Source organism: Macadamia integrifolia, chromosome 14, assembly GCF_013358625.1.
Source record: "Macadamia integrifolia cultivar HAES 741 chromosome 14, SCU_Mint_v3, whole genome shotgun sequence".
Taxonomy (NCBI): domain Eukaryota; kingdom Viridiplantae; phylum Streptophyta; class Magnoliopsida; order Proteales; family Proteaceae; genus Macadamia; species Macadamia integrifolia.
In genome coordinates this window covers 7,644,242-7,667,551 of record NC_056570.1, presented here as the reverse complement: position 1 = coordinate 7,667,551, position 23,310 = coordinate 7,644,242, and the positions used below count along the sequence as shown (strand labels likewise).

The following is a 23,310-nucleotide window of genomic DNA, read 5'->3' as shown; positions in this document are numbered from 1 at the left end:
GACGAATGAGCCCTTTCATCCACATCAAATGATGCCAACTCTTTATCAAGCTTCTCTCTCTCAAGTTATCCCAAGATGAAGACAAAGTAAATCTTTCTGACTTTGTCAAGGTCCATACCCTCCTATCCTACACTACAACTGTAGGGAGCAAAATGGAAGTGATACGAGCACATATAATTTGCAACATAGGGGAAAACACCCTCGGTAAACCCATTACCATCTTCAATAAAATATAAAACCAATGCTAGGTAATATATGGTTATGCAAGTTTATCATATAGACATTGATTGCCTAACCACCGAACATACCAAAATTTCATAGATGCCTCATCTCCCATTATCCATCTCTCCGAATTACAGATAAACTCTCACAATTTGTGCAACCCGAACATGATAGATGAGGACTTAATGTGACGTTTTAAAGAACCATTTGCAACCAATCTGACCCGAAGAAAAGAGGCAAACATTAACTTCTAGCAACAAATTTTATGTCTTTCACAAAAATCTGAATTTGAAAGTTTAATAATTCTTCTTTCAAAAAGTTTTCTTTCAACAACCAATGGGGAAGGGGTATGTGGGTGGCCACATATTTTTTCCGTGTGAAAAAATGATATAGCAATTTTTTTTAGTGGCAAGTATTGATATGGCAATTTCAATGTTGAATAGACAGTTATTGTCTGGATTTATCATATGTTGAAAGTATTGAAAGTATAATTCGATTAATTTACCTAAGGGTCCAACTTGGGCCCAAAAGCTCGAGCTGACTTGAGGACTGCACATTATTTCCTGATGGGTTGGGATTTCTAGTCCACCCTAGATTGTGAAATCACACCTCCAGGTCTGGCTAACCTGGGCTAGGGCTGAGATATCAAGCTTAATACAGCTGCTCAGCCCGCCAGAGCTTGAATTATATGTATATTTTATGCAAAATGCTTCAAAACTTGTCATTCTATTCTAATGAAGGACCGAGTTTTCCTACATCCATAGTGAATGGAAATCCATTCACCGTGCGGATCAAAGACTTGGGAAGGGGAAGGAGGGTGCTTAGACCCTAGGATCATGTGGTGGACCTCACCACGAGGTGAAAGAAAACTTTGCCCTTCAGTGAATATATCAAGGGCATATTTTCATTTAACTTATCTAGGCCAGCATACTCCCACGTGCGGAAACGTTACCCAACCATGTGGAATTTTGGTCCAAACAAAGACTTTTTGGTCTTGTGGACTTTCCCCCTTGTGTCACAAGTTAGGCGCATACTATTGTTGGGCATGGTTCAACAGAGTTTCCATATAGTGGAAGTCAATTAACCAGTCAAATATTATAGAGGAGTTAGCTATAGATGAAATGCCATATCGGGTCTGAGCTCCCTACCAATGGCAATGCCGAAGGTGGGGCTGTTCTTCCCACGAGCTTATTTGGGGTTTTATTTATCTTGTTCAAGGCTTAGCCCTTCTTTGGTTCTTGTATTCGGTTTTAGTATTTTGGTAATAAAATGATCTTTTAGCCCAAAGAAAAAAAAAATTCAATGAAAACCAAATCATATTTCCATCTCAATTATTTAATTACCAAAAGGAAAATTACCTATTCTACCAAAAAAAAAGTAGGAAAATTACCTAAAAAATCTCGGGTTACTTTTAATGTAGAAATGAAGAATACAAGCATATAAAACGGCTAACAACCATCATGCAAGGAATTTAAATATCTTGGTAGAACCATTAACAATTATTCATCTGATGGAAGTCTCAAAATCAAGCCTGATATATTAGGTTTCTCCTACCAAGTTTATTCTGAGACTTTAATAAAATACTGATTTATCATACTACAGCAAAGTCTATGGTCTTCTTCCCATAATGGGCCTTCCTGAAGAAATGCTTAGTATAATCAGAGTACAGAACTTGCTTATATAATGGTTTCTTTCCATTCTCTAGCACTTCCGTTAAGGGACCTATCATGTCTTTGGGTCTTGGGTTGACAAAGATTAGAACTGAGACTCTGTTCCTACTTCCATTAGCAATCACATGATGCTCCACACTCTTGTAACGACCATTGCTTAAAATTTGCAGTGCATTACCAACATTAATGACAATAGATCCATCGATAGGTGGGACATAGATCCAGCTATCACAATTAATCTCTCTCACGTATAGGCCACCTACATCATCTTGAAGGAGGATTGTGAGTGTTGATACATCGGAGTGGCGGCCCACCTCCACAGTGAGCTCTGGGTTCGGACAAATCGGATAGTAGTTCAGGTTAATCCTCTTTGAACCCATTAACAGTGACTCTTTGTTTTGGTCAATATCCTTCACACTAGGATAAAAATCGTCTGCAATTCCTTATCCGTGTCACCCTTTCAAGGGGGTATTGTACAGAATTGTACAAGATTAGAATTATAGACGATTTTTATCCTTCACACTAAGTCCTTTCATTAGAACTTTCAAAAGTTGCTTCACAAGAGGTTTAGATTTCTCCATAAACTCGATCACATGGTCCCTAATATGTCACAATACAAATCAAACAATAAGATTTCAGAATATATTATCATAGGGTCATACAAAAATGGAGGTCTTGGGTTTAGTTTTCGTGACCATAAAGGGAGTGTATTCCATGCTACCTTAGAACCATTTATGTTCTCATCAGTGATAATGGGCTAAGCAATGGCGACTCATTCATGCATTCTACAAGCAATTGAAGATAGTTGGGACGGAAAAAATTTGGCTGCTGCTTGGGTTGCAGCCAAGTAGCTGCAACCTCTGGTAGCAGCCAAGTCCGCTCACTTGGGACCATCTGATTATGAAAAAAAAAATTGGCTATTGCGCAATGGTTGCAGTCTAGCAGCTGCAACCCCTGGTAGCAGCCAAGGAAATAGAGTCTCAAAGGTAGGTTTGAAAATACCTTTCTAGGGTGGAAAAAGTATGCTGAGATTCCATGCCCCTAGCTGCTACAGGGGTGGCAGCCAAGTAGTTGCAACCCTAGCAGCAGCCAAGTTTTGTTATCTTATATTGAATCTGGTAATGAAATCCTCATCTCTATCCTCAATAGCGAGCAAACCAACCTGCCAATTGCAGTGATTCCTATCATCCAGGGGAAACAGTTTGGCTAACTCCCATGCAAAGAGGGCCCGTCCATGATGTATAGGACCTTCTCGCACTCCATATATTCCACACGTTCTCATAGGTAAAGCTTTGTTTACCCAAAATAATGCTTACTTGCACTCTTTGGGCCAGTAGGCAAAAACCTCATCATCTGATACGAAGAAGAGGCTGAGATAGTCTTTCCACTCCAGAGCTCTTCTGCTTGAGGGATGAAGCTCGTCCCATCACGAACGTTGTTAGTTGGAGAGTTCTCCTTGGTGTACTTCAACTTCTCACCAGCCGGCAATCCAAAGAATATATGAGTTGCATCCTTCACATTCTTCAAAACCTCAAGAGGCACCCTATGATTAACAACCTGGAAAAACCCCCACTTCTCTGCAGCATCACATTTCAAGTCATCCAGGTTAGGGTCATCCCATCTGGCCATGTCAATCACGGGTATAGAGTTCTCAATTGTGACGTGGTGCACGTCCATCCTCTCCTCCATGGGGTGGATGTACTGTTTAGGGACACTAGTTAGGCCAGTCTCTGCAAGACCCTTAACTCCGTTTCCTTTTTCGACGATAAACTCCATGAGTTCCCACGGGTTGGAGATGGCTGGAACCATAATGAAATTATGGTAAAGGGCTAAGAGGGTGTTGCGAATGGAAGAAAATTTGGGAGGGATTAGTAGATGGAGATAGTTAAGGGCCTTGAGTCTTGGTATATATATTCCAGAGGGATCAGTACATGGCAATATGGAATGCTCTGCAAAGCTATTTAAACTTGCCCGGCCAGCCCAAATGATAGAGTCATGGAATAGTAGTGCAACAGTCTATACAGCCATAACCAACTACCAAAAACTTTATGGTTTGTGAAAACAAAAGAAGAAGACTTAGGGCCCGTTTGATAACGTTTCAAGAAACGCGTTTCTGTTTTCAGAAACAGCAGAAACAGAGCAAAAAGTGTTTGATAAAACTGTTTCGTTTCAGTTATTTTCAGAAATAGAAATAGAAATTTCTACTTATTTATGGTTCAAGAAACGACCCAGGCGAAATAAGTTCAACTTGTTTCGCCATTTCTGGAAACGACTTGTGGCCATTTTTTCACTGGTTATTATAAACCTCTAAAAACATGACTTATCAAACACCTTCAATTCCGTTTCTGTTTCTAGAAACATAATTTTTTGTTTCTGCCGTTTCTTGAAATAGAAACGGAAGAAACGTTATCAAACGGGCCCTTAGTCTCTCACAATCGGTCAAGAAATGAAAGGCATGTCTTTGGTACGGTGGCGGTCAAGAAAGAAGAAAATTACATTATTACAGTGAGGCATGTGGAGTAGAGGCCGTTGTTGATTCTCTAGTCTCGTCCTTGAGGAGTTAAACTTTCTCCAGGGTTTGGCAACTTCATACCATATTCATTATAATAATAAAGGGAAAAGAACGTTCCCCTGGCCATGCAACCCCTGCTAGTGTGACGGTTGATGAGAGAACACACATGGGCATCAAGGGCTGGCGATCAAGGAGGTTTCATTCACCTTAATAATAAAAAGGAAAAGGTTGGATACACCACTAGCTTTCTTGGAGCTAACTGCTTAACCAATGGGAGTTGGAATGCAAGGGGCATAGGGATCATTTCCAGAAGGGAGAGTGATAGAGTGATACAGGTTGGGCACCCCAGAAGCATGCCCAACCTTTTCCCTAATAATAATAATAATATAAAAAAGACTACTATTACTAATAATAATAATAATAATAATAATAATAATAATAATAATAATAATAATAATAATAATAAGAAAATGACTATTTAAATAACATCTCTATGGATGTGTTTAGTAGCCGACACCTTCTTTTAGCCTCTCGTAGTCTTTCTAAAAGTTCCTTAAGTCAAGGTAGAAAAAAAATTTCAAAAATATTTTGAAAGTGATTTAATTAGAGGTTTCGTAACAGGCAGCATGGCTCCTGTGCCAGTGCACGAACCAATAGGAGTGTGCATGGAAGCATCAACAACTTTGGAATTTTCGCCTTCCATGGGGTGAGGGGATCATTTTCCCATGTGTTCTGGTGTAGGGGCCACGTTGCATTTCAGGCTTATTTTTCCCATAATTATATCATTATCAGACGTAAATAGTACCCAGCCTGGCAATATGGCACCCGTGCCCAGACATAAAGGGAGGTGAAATAACCACCCCACCCTCGTAAATGCAAAAAATCTTGCTCTTGTTGATGCTCCTGCACATTGAGATCGCTCTTGTGTTGGTGCAAGAGCCACACTGCTAGGCAGAGAACTATCTCCCATTATTTGATTAAAGTTATCATTGTTTTGCACATTTTCAAGTATAGATGTAAAATGAAGGATTTACCCTCTTTAAAAAATATTATTAAAAAAAAGAAAAAGAGCTAACAAATTATTTGATTCCTTTTAAGGATGTCAATAATGATATATCTTAAAAAAAAAAAATGTATTTAATATTTATCATAAATTATTAATTACTATTAAATTGAAATATAATTCATTTACTTTGTTTCACCATTTAATACAAGGTAAGTAATCATATCATACCAATAATGATTAAATCCAAGTTATTCAAAGAGGGTTCTCAAGTAACTCCACTCATCCCTATCATTAAAAATGACAGCGGAAGCGCATTCGACACTAGAACATGTACAAAATATTTTCCGGCCCTTGGAATTCGATGAACACATGTACATAGAACAAAATAATGGGATTAGGGTTATCTCGAACACTCTCCTTCAAAGGATTACAACACATGTACTTGATCATCGTCTAATGATTACCTTCAAGTTCTAAATCTATTTTGTCCTCTGTGCTTGAGGAAGTAAAAGACTCCCTTTTTCTTATTTTGAAGTTTAATCTAAAAACAAAATATCGTATGCAACTAATCTTGGGTTAAGGATTCTCTTTTATAGAAAACCTAACTTGAATATTCCAAACAGACTGGTGTGATTGAACCACATAGTGTGATCTCAAAGGTGAATATTAAGTTGTCTTTAATCAATCAGAATGACGGCACTACCAATGCTGTAACCTAAAAACCCCCTGAGGTGGATATTTTCATTACACTTTACCCTTGCACTACTAACATACGCAATGCATGCTCACAAGTTTGGAGTAAAATTAATATATCAAAAAGCAATTGCATTATTAATTAAAGGGTAATTTACAGCGCCACCCCTTGGAGAATGCCATTATTAAAGGGACACCCCCTCTCTTTCACCAAATTAAACTCAGACCCCCTACCGTCAGTCTCTGTTAAGTGATGCTATGAAATGACATTTTAACCCTTATAAGTAAAACACCCTTATCTTATTATCCCAAAAATACCCCTCTCTTCACACGCATACCGTTTCATTATCTCTGTATCACTCTCTCTCCATGGCGATGCCCTTGAAATTGCAGGAGTCTTGAGCTTTCCCTTCATTCTGATAATAGCTATCGAAGGCATAAGAAGAAAAGAAATCTATGCAAAAAGTGCAGCCAAATTAGGGAAAACAAAGACAGAGAGACGAAATTCTTACCAAAGCTTGTAAATCCTGAAAACCGAACAATCAATCCATCCCAATTAAGAACTATGATCAATACATACAAGATCATATAAAGAGGGGAAAACCAAGACAAAGAGACAAGATTCATGCCAAAGCTTCCAAATCCTGAAAACCAACAGGGAAAAGAGAAGGTCTTCTTCATCAAATCAAAAATGGAAGAAAAGAGATCTATGCAAAAAGTGCAGCCAAAACCACATCGAAAAATGAAAGGATGAAGAAGCCTGCTCCGCGAGTCGCCGCAAGTCCCTCCACGGCTTCGTTCGTCGTCGCTGCCGCTGTTCTTCAATTGCCGTACTTGCATCCGCATGAATGAAATCTTTGTCTTCTCTCTCCTTATTCTCTATACCACCGATCTTCCCATTCCCCATTTGATCTGAAGCTTTTATCACAACAATATCCTTGGAGATGATCGGAATCAGAGCCGAGGTGAAGGAATCTCTGTTGTTGCTACCACCGTAGTCGCCGGAAGGGGGTTCGTAGCCGCTAATCTGAAAAGCCTTGAGGAACGCCGGAAGGGTTGTGATGAAATCCGCCGTCGTCGCCTTTGCCGGAAGGGTTGTGATGAAATCAATTTGGAGATTGCAAGTATCGATCTTGCCATAACCCCATGTCTTTAGAAGCTCCGCCGTGATTCCTTCCATGTCGCCATCTATCACCGCTTCCGCTGCTCTTCATGGAGATCGATCGCCGCTGCTCTTCACGGAGATCGATCGCTGCTGCTCTTCACGGAGATCGATCTCCGTTGCTCTTCACGGAGATCGATCGCCGCTGCTCTTCACGGAGATCGATCGTCGCTGCTCTTCATGGAGATCGATCGCCGCTGCTCTTCACGAAGATCGATCGCCGCTGCTCTTCACGGAGATTGGGAATGGGTTAGGTCTCAATTTGGGGAACAGGGTATAATACCGTAAATGGGTATTTTAGGTAGTTAACATTTAGAAAGGGTATTTTGGTATTAAAAGAAAAATATAATAGATGACATCAGCATATAAGGTATATTCCATAACAGTGACTGACGGTAGGGGGTCTGAGTCTAATTTGGTGAAAGTGAGGGGGTGTTCCTATAATACTGGCATTCTCCAGGGGGTGGCGCTGTAAATTACCCTTAATTAAACCGGGAGTGATAGGACCAATGATCGATCGTATTATTTGGAATTCTTTTCACATAATAATATTAAATATAATATTAGTGATGCCTCCAGATTCCAATCAATCATTGTCGGACAACTCATATACTTGGATGTCACCCTTTCAGGGTGCTAAAACTCTATTGAGTGTCACACTTGTTCACAAGTATATTCCATACAACGTGCATCCAGTGTATAGTCTATTTTATAGGTAGACATCAATCATTCGATCACCACAATTGCACAAGATATACATGCAATTGTAAGTGTCTCTCAAGTATGGGAAAGCAACAAATAACAACAACAAATTCAGTCTTATCCCAACTTAATAGGGTTGGCTACGTCCATATTTATATTTCTGTATCAATCTCTATTGGAGAAATATATAATGTGGCAACCCTAGAACAAAGTGTCCAGTGATGTGCATAATTCTGAACAATAATGGTAAAAGGTGGACTATCGCACATTATCAAAATAATCACAGCAGGCACATAATTAATTAATGAAATTAAATTCAGTTTGACTGATACACATCAAATGTAAATAATTCAGCCATCAAATTCCTTAAACATATCAAGATTGTGGGCCATCCAACCGCTCCCATCTTTATGTTTCTTAAGAAAGTCAAAAATCTCATGAAGAATAGAGATACCATCAATAATTTTCCAACCTTGGACAAGCATACCTTGGAAAGTGGAGGTAAATCTATCAAGAAGGGGTCGAAGTCTAAAAGCAATTAGCTTAGTGATTAGTTTGGAGGAAACAGTATAAAACGATGGTACAGAAATTCTTTACAAGCTCAATACTAACCTTCTTAGGAATAAGGGAGAGAAGAGTGTGATAGCTCCAAAAGGAGGGTGGAGATTAAAATAAAATAAAATAAAAAAAAGAAGAAAAGAAAAAATGAAATAAGAGTATCCCAATACTTTTGAAAAAAGAAAAAGAAAAAAGAAGCTGGAATAACATCTTAACCAGGTGCTTTGAGAGCATCAATACTAAAACGATCATCTTAACCTCCTCAAAGAGGATACCACATAATTTAGAATTTTCAAAGGGAGTTTTTAGGGCAGACAACCACTTCATTCGCCTTCCCAGCTCATATTAGGGAAGAACTTGTGCATGATGCGTTATCTAGACCTCAATTCTGTTTTCGACATTAACAACTAAAAACATCTGCCGATGGCTATCTCATCATGATTTTGATAATAAGAAAGTTCAAACACGTGCTTTGACGGAGAGTGTTGTGTACGTACATTTGAAATTAACTTTCATGATTCTAATATTGAAGTCATTTTTTTTTCTTTTGGTAAGATTCTTATATTGAAGTCGAGGATAAAGTTTCCTTTGGATACGTGATGAGATCCTAAGGGTACAGAAACCGTGTCTCCTTTCCTATTGCTCACGGTCTTGATTGTCCATGATAAATAGATTCAGATTCACAATGGGTGCAAGAAAACTTGATCCTTGTTGCTGCGAAAAACCCCGTGAGTTGATCCTGCACAAGCACAGACAAGGGAGGCCCGGAGCTTTGTCTGGGGTTAGTCCTCCGACGCTCAAGTTAGGGTCGGCCGCACAATTTTCAATATGGGAGTAATGGTGTGGGTATTGATGCTTACCTACTTCCTTCTTCTCGGGCCATCTTATATGGTTCATAGCGTCTAGGGTTTTCTCTTGCCTTTCCCTTGTCCTTCTCGAGTCCACCTACCTCTCTTTCAGAGTCCCGCTCCAATACGTCCGTCCTTCTTGTGGAGAATATTCCCTTCATGCAAACGATGTGATAGAGCATGATAGAGTCTTTGTACTCCCTATCTGGTGGGCGACACATGTCCCGGTGGGCGACGCGTGTCCTCACCCTACTGAGCAATTGATTTGGCTGTATCAGGAGCCCCCTTACTCCCGCTAGGAGTCTCTTCCTGTGGGAGTAACCAAGTTTTTTTTTTTTTTTGCGCCTTCAGCCATACCCAGGCAACCGACCGAGGTGGGGACCTTCGGCCGGGTCCGTTAGGATCGGATTTGCTCAGCCCCCAGCCGAGGTGAGGGGGACCTTCGGTTAGGTCCATTCGGCTTTGGCCTTGCTCTAAGCCCCCAGCAGAGGTGAGGACCCTCGGTCAGGTCCGTTCGACTTTGGTTGAACTCCCAATCCGAGGTGAGGACCCTCGGTCAGGTCCGTTCGGCTTTGGCCGAACTCCCAACCGAGAGGGGGACCCTCGGTCAGGTCCATTTGGATTTGGCCGAACTCCCATCCGAGAGAGGGACCTTCGGTCAAGTCCGTTCGGATTTGGCTGAACTCCCAATCCGAGGTGAGGACCCTCGGTCAGGTCCGTTCGGCTTTGGCCGAACTCCCAATCCGAGGTGAGGACCCTCGGTCAGGTCCGTTCGACTTTGGTCGAACTCCCAACCGAGAGAGGGTCCTTCGGTCAGGTCCGTTCGGCTTTGGCCGAACTCCCATCCGAGGTGAGGACCCTCGGTCAGGTCCGTTCAGCTTTGGCCGTACTCCCAACCGAGAGGGGACCCTCGGTCAGGTCCGTTCGGCTTTGGCCGAACTCCCATCCGAGAGAGGGACCTTTGGTCAGGTCCGTTCGGCTTTGGTCGAACTCCCATCTAAGAGAGGGACCTTCGGTCAGGTCCGTTCGGCTTTGTCCGAACTCCCAACGAGAGGGACACCCTCAGTCAGGTCCGTTCGGATTTGGCCGAACTCCCAATCCGAGGTGAGGACCCTCGGTCAGGTCGGTTCGGCTTTGGCCGAACTCCCAATCCGAGGTGAGGACCCTCGGTCAGGTCCGTTCGACTTTGGTCGAACTCCCAACCGAGAGAGGGTCCTTCGGTCAGGTCCGTTCAGCTTTGGCCAAACTCCCAATCCGAGGTGAGGACCCTCGGTCAGGTCCGTTCAGCTTTGGCCGTACTCCCAACCGAGAGGGGACCCTCGGTCAGGTCCGTTCGGCTTTGGCCGAACTCCCATCCGAGAGAGGCACCTTTGGTCAGGTCCGTTCGGCTTTGTCCGAACTCCCAACGAGAGGGACACCCTCAGTCAGGTCCGTTCGGATTTGGCCGAACTCCCAATCCGAGGTGAGGACCCTCGGTCAGGTCGGTTCGGCTTTGGCCGAACTCCCAATCCGAGGTGAGGACCCTCGGTCAGGTCCGTTCGACTTTGGTCGAACTCCCAACCGAGAGAGGGTCCTTTGGTCAGGTCCGTTCGGCTTTAGCCGAACTCCCATCCAAGAGAGGGACCTTCGGTCAGGTCCGTTGGGCTTTGGCTGAACTCTCAACCGAGAGGGGGACCCTTGGTCAGGTCTATTCGGCTTTGGCCGAACTCCCAATCAGAGGTGAGGACCCTCAATCAGGTCCATTCGGCTTTGGCCGAACTCCCAATCTGAGGTGAGGACCCTCGGTCAGGTCCGTTCGACTTTGGAGAACTCCCAACCGAGAAAGGACCTTCGGTCAGGTCCATTCGGCTTTGGCCGAACTCCCATCCGAGAGAGGGACCTTCGGTCAGGGCCGTTCGGGGGCAAACCTCGAGGGTTCGTACTCTGACGTGGCAGTGCCATTAATGCTCGGGTAGTCGTACTGTCTTTCTCCCCATCTATATAGTGTGGGGGGCCATTTGTGGGGCACTTTTCTTTTTCCTTCGGTCTCGGTATTCCTTTCGAAGAGCTCGTCCTCGTCTCAGTTTCCCTTAGTTTAGCGACACCCAAAAGTAAGTTAATGTCTTGTTCGTCGGGCTACAGTCCATCGTCCTCCGAGACGACGAAGTCAAACCGTAGGCATCGGAGTCCAGGGGAGGTCCGAGGGATGTCCTCGGATTCCACTGACTCCCCCTCTTCCCCCGACTCATCGTTCGCGGCCTAGCCTTCTGGATCCGAGGGTGGCTCCAACGGTGCTGGATTTAGGGAGAGGGTGCTTGATTCCCGAGCTCAGACCCAGGAACCCTTAAAAGTGGAGGCTCTCAACATCGTATCCACAATGGACGAGCCAGAACTAGATGAGCTAAGGGCCTCCTTCGGTGTCTCGGACGCTTTCGAGCTCTGGCTGCCTAGACCATCTGATTGAGCCAGCTATCGAAACTCTGAGGAGTTGTGCTTGTATAAAGAAGCGTTCAAGGCCGGCCTTCGGCTGCCCCTCCATCCCTTCTTCACCCGAGTGTTTCGGCACTATGGGGTATGTCCGACCCAACTGACACCGAACGGGTGGTGACAGGTGCTAAGCTTCGTCGTCTTCTTCATAAGGCACCAGAGGCCTCTCTCCCTTCCCCTCTTCGTTAACTGCTTCCTCCTTTAGGCTTGCAAGGGGCTTTCGATTTGGTACTACTTTTTCCCCCAGAAGGACCTTCGGCTTCTAAAGGGTTACCCGACGTCAATCCAGGGTGGAAGGAGAAGTTTTTCTTCGTGAAGTCATCCGAGGGGGTGCCCTTCGGCACCATTTGGGATATCCCTGACCTTAAGGAGGTGAACTCCGCCCCTGCCCTATTCAGGGTAGATGCGGAGTCATTGGCGATGGCGAGGCGGTAAAAAACCTACCCTCCGATCGAGGCCGACTGCCTTAAGTCCGACGCCATACTGTTCAGATTCGGGCTTAGCCCGGGTGAGTTAGGCTAGCCTCAGTTTGTTTCCTTTGGGTGTCGGTTCTTCGTACTGACTCCCATTGTTTCTTTTTACAGTGCAAGTCTCCAGGGCCGAGGCTAGGGCTACCGCAGCGACAAGGCAAGCACAAATCAAGGAGGCCAAGGCGCGGGACGCCCAATAGCAGCCGAGGCCGAAGTGGAAAGAGAAGAAGGGGCCATCCTTCGAGACCCCGAAGAAGGGGTCCAAAGTTGAGGGGCCGAGCACCGAGGTAGTCTAGGCCCTCGCTGCTCCAGGACACAACAGGCCTTCGCAAGACCCTTCCCCCACCGCGGCCTCCAGAGGCCCGAGGGTGGCGACCATGAGGGCCGAAGTGGGGTTTGTCCCTCAGTGGTCGGTAAAGGAGGACGACACGCTGGCTGTCGGGCGAGTTGCTCCTGAGTCGGTGATCACGAACGCTTGCATCTTCCCCGAGACGCTGTCGAGGCTTAGAGGCAAGGGACGATAGCTATGATCACGAATGCTTGCATCTTCATGGCCAGGGTAAGCTTCGGTCCTCTAATCCTTCCTTTTTTTTTTGTCCTAGCATTCTGACCTTCGGTGTTTCATGTAGGCACAAAATCAAATGGGTCAACTGGTGGCTCGGGCTGAAGCTATGTGCCGAGACCTCGAGGTAGTCGAACGAGAGAAGGCCGCCTTGGAGAATGAGCGCTCGATCCTCCTCGAGAAGGTGGAGCATCTGGAGAAGGACCTCATCTTCGCGCACCGGGAATGCGATCGGAAGCTCGCGGAGCTGAAGCTGCAGTTGAAGGAACGAGTTCAGGAAGTCGAGGCCCGAGGGGTCGAGGAGTATCGATCCTCCGAGGACTTTTGGGAGGAGATTAAACGTGCCATCGCCCCGGGGTTCACGATGGGCGCTACCGAGGTTTGAGACTGGGTCCTCGAGCGTTACCCAGGGGTCTCCTTTGAGGACAGCGGGCTCATCTTCGAGGAGGATGACGTTGAGGCAGCCCCATCAGCCACCGAGGTTGCCGATGCCAATGGTGGAGGCTGCAACGAGGAGGGTGAGGTTCAACTGCACTGAGAGGTCCCTCCGACTCCAGGCCACGAAGGCTCGGATTAGGAGACCCTCCACGCCGAAGAAGAGGCCTTGAACCCGACGGACGCCCCTTGAAGTTGCCCCGGGTCAGCTCATACAACCCTTTTTTTTGTTTTTGGTATCAGCCTTCGGGCCTTCGTATGTAACTACGGCCTTCGGGCCTTCTTTTGTAATCTTGGCCTTCGGGCCTTCTTCTTGTAATCTTAGCCTTCGAGCCTTATCGATGAATGAATGAACTCTTTTTGCTCCAACTTTCATTTTTGTTGCATTCTGTGTTCTTTTGAGTAAGGTGGTCTTTAGTTCGTAGCTAGGCACAAAGAGGCCGAAACCCCTCGTCGCAAGGCTTAGGGTCCGCCTTTCTACTTGAGCACGGCTCGGTCCTGCCCCCTTGGCTTAACCGATAGGTTTCCTGAGTCCGAGGACTGGACTTGAGGGACCTGGAACAAGTATTAAGTGGTTTTCACCAAGTGCTTCCCCTTAGCTCCAGCCGAAGGGTCTGTTAGACTGGCATTGATCCGAGATCTAGCCAAGGGTCGACCCTCCGACAGTCGTCACTCCCGACAGTCGATTGCCTTTGGTCAAGTTCCTTCGGCTCTGGGGTTGGGTCCCTGACCGAAGGTGGGACCCTCAGTCAGGTCAGGCCGGCCTTGCCCGTGCCTCGGCCGAGGAGTGGATGCTCGCCCTGTAAAGCTTGTTCTTTGCCTGAGCCCCCCGACCGTGGTGAACACCATCGGCCAGCTCGGCTCAGCCTTCGGCCAGATCAGATCGCCCTGTCTGCTTGAGACCCCAACCAAGGTGGTGACCTTCAGCCAGTTCGGCTCGGCCTTCCACCAAATCAGATCAGCCTATCTGCCTGAGACCCCGACCGATGTGGTGTCCTTCGGTCAGCTTGACTCGGCCTTCGGCCAGATCAGATCGGCCTGTCTGGGCACCCGACTGAGGTGAAGACCTTCGGCTGTAACCATTCAGTAGAGTTAAGGTCATCAGATTGGAGAATTCCTCTCAATTGCCGTAAACCAGATTTCGTATTATCCATGAATAAAATCTTCCGGAGTTTAGAATGAAGAATTACAACTTAAAAGTGCATAAGAGCAAAAATTGCAAAAAACTACAAAAAACAAGTCCTGAGAGTTCCACGATGGAATTACTGATGGAACTTTCTTAAGTTCTAAGAGTTCCACGGTCGGGGTACCCTTCCCCCCCCGTAGTCTCCATGTGATAGGACCCTGGTTGTATTACCCTTGAGACTCTATAGGGACCTTCCCAATTTGGATCTAGCTTCCCTTGATGTCTCGAGTCTGATACTTCTGCCCTTTTGAGGACGAGGTCACCCTTCCTGAACTCGTTCTTTCAAACTTTGGTGTTGTAGTGCCTCGCGACCCTCTGTTGGTAAGCGACGATCCTTTCTTGCGAAGTGTCTCTAATTTCTGCCAAGAGGTCTAAATTTTCTCTGAGCCCTCCATCATTTTCATCTTCATTGTAGTACTAAATCCGATGGGTAATGGCCCCTATCTCCACTGGAAGTACAACTTCAGTGCCGTATGTTAAAATGAAGGGTGTTTCTTCGGTGGCTAATCTCTCAGTAGTGCGGTAGGCCCAGAGGATGTGGTGCAACTCGTCTGCCCATAGTCCTTTGGCGTCATCTAGTCTCTTTTTCATTCCTTGAAGCAGTGTACGGTTGGTTACCTCTGTCTGCCCGTTGGTCGGTGGATAACCGACAGAGGTTTTCCTGTGATCAATGCCGAGGGCTTCACAGAACGAGCCGAATGTCAGATTGGCGAACTGAGTTCCATTGTCCGTCACCACAACCCGAGGGATTCCAAATCTATAGACTACCGCCCTTTGGAAGAAGTCCCTTACATTCTTTTCGGTTATCGTCGCTAGGGCTTCGGCTTCTGCCCACTTCGTGAAGTAGTCGACTGCCACCACGACAAACTTCCTCTGTCTCGTGGCTAGGGGGAATGGGCCTAGGATGTCGATTCCCCACATGGCGAATGGTACTGGGCTCGATAGGGATGAGAGCTCGGTAGAGTGTAGCCTAGGCACGGGGGTGAACATCTGGCACTTGACGCGCTTCCTGACTAGTGATTCTGCATCCTTCCTCATTATTAGCTAGTACAGGCCCTGCCTTAGCACTTTATGTGCCAAGGCCCGGGCTCCTAGGTGTTGGCCGCATATCCCTTCATGCACCTCCCAGAGTGCATACTCGCCGTCGGTGGAATCCAGACACTTGAGGTACGGCAAGGTGAACCCTATCTTATATAGTGTCTCGTCCTTCAGAAAGAAGCGCGCCGACCTCATTCTTATTTTTCTTGCCTCATCCCTATTCTCTGGGAGCTTTCCTTCCTTGAGGTATCCAGTTATGGCATCCATCCAGCTTTGGCCGTTTTCACATACAGGTAATACCTCTTGGGGTTTTTCGATGCTTGGCTATGATAGCACTTCGAAATACACCGATCGTCCAAGATCTGCGAAGTTGGAGGTGGCCAGTTGCGACAGTGCGTCTGCACTAGCATTCTCTTCTCGTGACACCTGCCTTACCTCGAATTCCTTGAAGGCCGCTATCCTGTCTCGCACCGTCTTCAAGTATTTGGCCATCCTTTGTTCTTTGGCCTCGTAGTCTCCATTCACCTTCACCTGTCGTACCATGAGCTGGGAGTCGCTATGCACTACCAGCTCCTTTACCATCAAAGCCCGAGCCAGATTAATTCCAGCTATTAACGCTTCGTATTCTGCTTCATTGTTGGATGCGTCGAAGCCGAACCGTAGGGCGTATTCTACCTTGAAACCCTCAAGGCTGACCAACATGATTCCTGCGTCGCTTCCTGCACTGTTGGATGCACCATTCACGTATAACGTCCAAGCCTTTTCTTCTCAGTCCTCAGCAAACTCCTGGGGGTCGTCGGGGAGCGTCATATCGGCGATGAAGTCTGCGAGGGCCTGTGCTTTAATTACGGTTCTCAGTTTGTACTAGATGTCGAATTCTCCTAACTCTATGGCCCAGTTTACTAGGCGACCGGACATATCCGGCCACTGCAGTATCTTCTTCAGGGGCTGGTCTGTGAGTACACATACCGTATGTGATTGAAAATATGGCCTCAGCTTTCTTGCCGCTGTCACTAGGGCATATGTCACTTTTTCTGTCTTTCTGTATCTTGTCTCAGCATCTAAAAGGGTTCGGCTGACATAGTATATTGGCCGTTGTTGCCTTCCTTCTTCCTTCATCAATATTGTGCTTACCGCCACTGCCGATACAGCAAGGTATAGCTGTAAGGTATCCCCGGTGTTCGGCTTCGTCAGCAGCGGGGGTGCGGCCAAGTACTCCTTCAATTGTTCAAAGGACTTTTCACACTCCTCCATCCATTCAAACTTTTTGGTCCCTTTTAGTGCTTTGAAGAAGGGGAGGCATCTATCTGCAGACCGAGACATGAATCGCCCAAGGGCGGTGACTCGACCCGTTAGCTCCTGGACCTGCTTCACATTCTGGGGTGACCTCATGTCCCGAATGGCTTGTATTTTGATCGGGTTGGCCTCAATTCCTCTCTCCGAGACAATGAAGCCGAGGAACTTTCCCAAGGCTACTCCGAATGCGCACTTTGCTGGGTTCAGCTTCATGTCGTACCGTCTCAGCACCTGGAACGCCTCTTCCAAGTCTTGGATGTGTTGTTCCGCCTTCAGGCTTTTTACGAGCATATCGTCCACATATACCTCCATGGTTTTGCCGATCATCCCTTTGAAGATTTTATTCACCAACCTTTGATAGGTGGCCCCTGTGTTCTTTAGCCCGAAAGGCATGACCTCATAGCAGTATAGCCCACCCTCGGTTATGAAGGATGTTTTTGGGACATCGACCTCAGATATTTTGATTTGATTGTACCCCGAGTATACATCCATGAAGCTCAGTGCCTCGTATCCTGCCGTGGCATCGATGAGGAGGTCTATCTTCGGCAGGGGGTATGCGTCCTTCAGGCAAGCCTTATTCAGGTCGGTGAAGTCGATGCAGATTCTCCACTTCCCATTTGTCTTCGGGACCATTACCACGTTGGATATCCACTCCGGGTACTGGATCTCGCGGATGAACTGGGCCTTCAGCAGCTTTTCTACTTCCTCGTCTATTTTCTGCTGCCTTTCGGGAGCAAAAGTCCTCTTCTTCTGCTGCACCGGCTTCTTCATTGGTCTAACATTCAGATGATGTTCTATCACCTCTCGATCTATTCCGGGTATATCCGAAGCCGACCATGCGAAGACATCAGCGTTGTTCCATAGGAATGAGACGAGTCTTTCTCGTTGCAACCTTGGCATGGTAGCCCTAATCTGAAATTACTGAGCGTCATCCCCCTCTTCGGCTTTAACTGGCACCAAGTCCTCAGCCGGCTCCCCCCATTGATAACTGGCATCATCGCGCAGATCCTCTATCGGAAGTGCCTCGCTCACCTTTTCTTTTCCCCATAAGGTGGTGGCGTAACACCTCCGGGATGCCTCCTGATCGCCCCGACACTCCCCGACACCATTCTTGGTTGGGAATTTCATCTTGAGATGGGGTGTGGATACGACAGCCTTTAGTAGGTTCAATCCAACCCTTCCTAGTATGGCATTGGATACCGATGTAATGCCCACAACCAAGAAGTTGATCATCCTCAAAAGGTCGATTACAAAAATGAGTACCCCTATCACTAATTATTGCATGTGGTGCACTAAAGCGGGAAAAAATGTTCTCTTTGAGAAACTGGACCACCACTTTGTGGTCATTAGTTTTATAAGGTATGACCTCTATCCATTTAGAAACATAATCAACGGCCAAAAGTATGTACAAATTCCCAAAGGAATTAGGGAATGGTCCCATAAAATCGATGCCCCAAACATCAAAGATCTCAACTACCAAAATAGGGTTGAGAGGCATCATGTTTCTCTTATTGATACGGCCAAAAGACTGGCAGGCGGGGCAAGCCTTGCAAAAATCAAAAGCATCTCTAAAAAGAGTGGGCCAATAAAATCCGTATTGGAGAACCTTTGCGGCAGTCTTCTTAGGTCCAAAGTGTCCACCACATGCATGATCATGATAAAAAGAGAGAATGAAATGTTGTTCATGATCAGGAACACATCGTTGGATAATCTGATCCGGACATATCTTAAACAAATAAGGATCATCCCAGAAAAAGTGCTTAACTTGGGAATGAAACCTATACTTATCTTGGGTGGACCAGTGATCCGGAGTCACACCTGAAACTAAGAAGTTGACAATGTCAGCAAACCATGGTTCACTGGACATTGCAAATAATTGTTCATCTGGAAAGTTCTCGTTGACTGGAGAATCAACAGTCAAGGAATTGGGAAGCAGGGATAAATGGTCTGCAATTAGGTTTTCAATTCCTTTCTTATCCCTAATTTCTAAATCAAACTCTTGCAACAGTAAAACCCACCCAATGAGATGAGCTTTGGCATCCTTCTTCTGAACTAGGTATCTGAGGGCAGAATGATCAGTATATACCACCACATGTGAACCAACTAAGTAAAACCGAAACTTTTCTAATGCAAACACAACAGCTAAAAATTCTTTTTCAGTGGTTGTATAATTGAGTTGTGCATCATTTAAGGTCCTACTAGCATAGTAAATGATAGTGGGCAACTTATTAATCCTTTGACCTAAAACTGCTCCTACGGAAAAATCCGAAGCATCACACATCAGTTCAAAAGGTTCAGTCCAAACAGGTGGTTGAACAATGGGTGCATTGGTCAACTCCTTCTTAAGTTGCTTGAAGGATTCTAGGCACTCTTTTGGAAAACTCAAAAGTCTGATCTTTGACAAGTAATGAGGTGAGAGGTCGGGCTAACTGACTAAAGTTCTTAATAAACCTTCTGTAGAAGCCTGCATGCCCTAGAAAAGACCGAACATCCTTAACAGATTGAGGAGGTGGTAAATTAGCAATTAAATCCACTTTGGCTCTATCTACCTTAATTCCCTCCTTGGATATTACATGGCCTAAAACAATACCAGATTTAACCATAAAATGACATTTCTCCCAATTCAAAACCAAATTCTTAGATATGCACCTTTCAAAACTAGGGAAAGATGATGAAGACATTCAGAATAGGAATTCCCATGAATTGAAAAGTCATCCATAAATACTTCTAAGAATTTTTCGACCATGTCAGAAAAAATGCTCATCATGCATCGTTGGAACGTAGCAGGGGCATTGCAAAGCCCAAAGGGCATACGCCTGTAAGCAAATGTTTCATATGGGCATGTAAAAGTGGTCTTATGTTGGTCTTCTAAAGCAATTGGGATTTGGTTATAGCCGGAATATCCATCAAGAAAGCAATAGTATTCATGTCCAGCTAACCTCTCTAACATCTGGTCAATGAATGGCAATGGGAAGTGGTCCTTCCAGGTTGCCGCATTTAACTTCCTGTAATCAATGCACACACGCCATCCTGTTTGGACACGGGTAGGGATCAACTCATTATTGGCATTAGGAACTACAGTCACACTAGACTTCTTAGGCACTACGTGAACTGGGCTTACCCATTGGCTGTCAGAAATAGAATAAATTATTCCATGATCCAAGCACTTTAGGATCTCTTTCTTAATGGCTTCCATCATCACTGGGTTAGCTCTTCTTTGGGGTTTCGTTGATGGTTTGGAATCCTCCATAAGATGTATATGATGTTGCACAATGGAAGGGCTTACACCCTTGATATCAGCCATGGTCCAACCTAGGGCTTCCTTATTATCTTTTAACACTTTAAGTAACTTCTCTTCCTGGCTAGAAGTCAAATTTGAAGAAATTATTACAGGAAGAGTCTGGTCAGGCCCTAGGAAAGCATATCTCAAATTAGATGGCAACTCCTTAAGATCTAGCTTAGGGGGCTCAACTATGGAAGGTTTGGAAATGGAATTGGAAAGGGGTCCTAAGGGCTCCACGAGTGTGTGAAGACCCAAGACTTCAGAAAAGAAATTTTCACTATCATCATCCAACTCATCCATACACTCTTGGAATTCTGAATCAAAATCAATATCAAAATTGGTAACTAAATAATCAGAAAAATCCAAAAAATCCTCAAGCATATTGATCTCTTCTTCCATATGCGGTTGCTTGCCAATCCTAAACATGTTAAACTCAATAGTTTGGTTACCAAAAGATAATCTTAGGAAACCATTCCGGCAATTGATTAATCCATTACTGGTAGCCAAGAATGGTCTTCCTAGAATTATTGGGATCTCATCCTTGGTTGAGAAGGGCTTAGTATCTAACACAATGAAATCAACAGGGAAAATAAATTCCCCCACCTTTAATTAGACATCCTCAACCATCCCTTTAGGAATCTTAACAGACCTATCTGCCAATTGAAGAGTAGTTCCAGTGGCTTTCAATTCTCCTAATCCTAATTGCTTATACACATGGTAAGGTAAAAGATTCACACTTGCACTAAGGTCAAGTAAAGCATGCTCAATATAGGTGTTGCCTATGACACTAGATATGGTAGGGCTCCCTGGATCCTTATACTTGGCTGCTATAGGCTGAGTAATTATGGAACTAATGTTACCTGCCAAGAACGCCTTTTTGGGCACACTAGTGATACGTTTGTGAGTACACAAATCTTTTAGTACCTTTGCATAGGCGGGGATCTGGGATATGGCATCCAAAAGAGGGATGTTTACTTCTACCTTTTTGAAGACTTCTAAAATTTTATCCATGGAAGTAGTCTTCTTTTTGTTTACCAAGCGATTAGGAAATGGAACAGGATGAACATAAGGACTGTTAGGGATTTGTCCCTGTTCAGAAGAATCATTTTTGGTTTCCTCAACCAAATCATCTTTAGTTTCAGAAAAATCGTTAGGTTCATCAGACGAACCTGGAACAAGAGGCACACTTGTGTCCTCAACTGAAGGAGAGTTAACATGAGTAATAGATGAGGAAGATTTAAGAATGCTCTGTAGGTACTCTCTACCACTCCTAAGGGCATAAATAACATTACATTGGTTAGAGGGCCCTTATTGGGTTTGACCTTGTACTAAATCGACCCTTCCACCTTCACTGGGACGCCGAAGAATCCCTGCAACGGGTGTTCGACCTTCTTTAACTTTCCCTTGTCTAGGCCCATCTTCCGAAAAGCTTCAAGGAACAGGATATCAGCTGAACTGCTGTTATCCACTAAGATCCTCTTCACTTTGCAATCCGCTATGGTCATGGTGACAACCAGGGCATCGTCGTGCGGAGTATGTACCCCCCTTCAGATCATCATCTGAGAAGGAGATAACCGTCCCTGTCCTCACCTTCTTGTTCGGCCATTCCGTCATATGTACGCTTCTTGAGTAGGCCTTTGCTTTCCTGGTAGAGACTAAACTCTCTCCAGCGGCTGGGCCTCCACAGATGGTCGTTATAACTCTAGTTAGGCTCTTATTCTCATCCCAGGGGCGACGCTCAGCTTCCTCGGGTGTCTGGTCCCTTCGTCGTTCCTGATTGCCTCTACGGGTAAGCCCCCTTCTCTCATAGCGACCTCTGCCATCTCTCCGACAGTTATCCCTTCGGCCATTACCATCTTAGGCATCTTCCTTTTCGCAGTCTACAAATCGGCCTAGATATCCCCTTCGGATCATCCCTTCTATCTCTCCCTTGAGGTGCCAACAGTCTTCGGTATCGTGGCCATGGTCTCTGTGGAAGTGGCAATATCTGTCCATGTTGCATCTCTCGGGGTGTCGCCCCATCTTTCCTAGCCACTTCATGGCCCTGGCATCCGGAGAATCCTTTATCTGCATTAGTACCTCTATTCGCCTCCGATTCAGGGTGCGTATTTCTCGAACTTCTTTGGTGGACTGGGTGCCCGACCGCGTTCAGACTTTCATCTTTTGCCTTCTTCGGAGGGTTTGTTGTCGGGTCTTGAGAGCCTCTTTCTTACCGCCTTCCTTTTGGCTTCTTCATCGGCCTGGAGGGTTTCTTCCATCTAGATGTACTTATCGCACCGAGCTCTCAAATCGGTCAGATTCCTAGGTGTATGCTTCGCTAGGGACCTTTTCAACTCCTTACCCTTGATGCCTCCTAGCAAGGCCGTGAGCTCTTCTTTCGGGTCTAGGCCTCTGATTGTGACCTTCTCTTGTTGGAACCGCTTCATGTAGTTCCGCAGCGATTCCCCTTCCTGTTGCTTGATGTTGTTCAAGTTCAACGTAGTCTTCTGAAGGGGCTGGCTACTAGAGAATCCCTTCACAAAGAAGTAACTTAGGTCACTGAAGCTGTGGATCGACTTCGTCGGCAGACGGTTGTACCATAGCCTCGCCGCTCCTCTGAATGTCAATGGCAGGGCACGACACATAATGTTTTCCGAGACCCGATGGAACTGCATGGCGACCTTGAAGCCTTCCAGGTGATCGACGAGGTCCCCTGACCCATCATAAGTGTCATACTTGGGTAGGCGAAAGCCGATCGGGAGCGGATCTCTCATGACCTCATCAGCTAGAGCCGTGTCATTAGTGAGGTCTGGCTCACGGGTTCCCGTCTGATTTTCTGCCACCTTCTTGATCTCATCTTTTAGTTCTAGGATCATCCGCTTTAACCTTGAGTCCTCGTGCCTCTCATTGTCTCCTCAACGCGGATCCCCATGTGGATTTCTGGCGGCACGCTGCGTCCTACCTCGGGGTGCGGGACTTTCCCACACTGCTTGGTTTCGAAGGTTATGACCAGACCTTATAGATCCTGTACTGCTCCGGTCCTCATCTCGAGCCCTCTCAGGCTGGATGTGGGGGCCTGGCAGTGCTCCGCTAGTCTTCTAAGAGACGGCTTTGGAGACCTCCTTCATTGCCTTGACCATCCGGTCATACTTGTCCTGGAGGGCTTCGAATTGCTCCCTCGTCACGTATTCTTGCGCTTCAGGAGGGGGCGAAGGATCACTA

At 45.7% G+C, this 23,310-nt stretch overlaps 1 pseudogene; it reads right to left on the bottom strand.

Annotated features, from left to right (window-relative positions):
• Positions 1–1,813: 1,813 nt before the first annotated feature.
• Positions 1,814–3,701, bottom strand: LOC122061749 (annotated as a pseudogene).
• Positions 3,702–23,310: the final 19,609 nt, after the last annotated feature.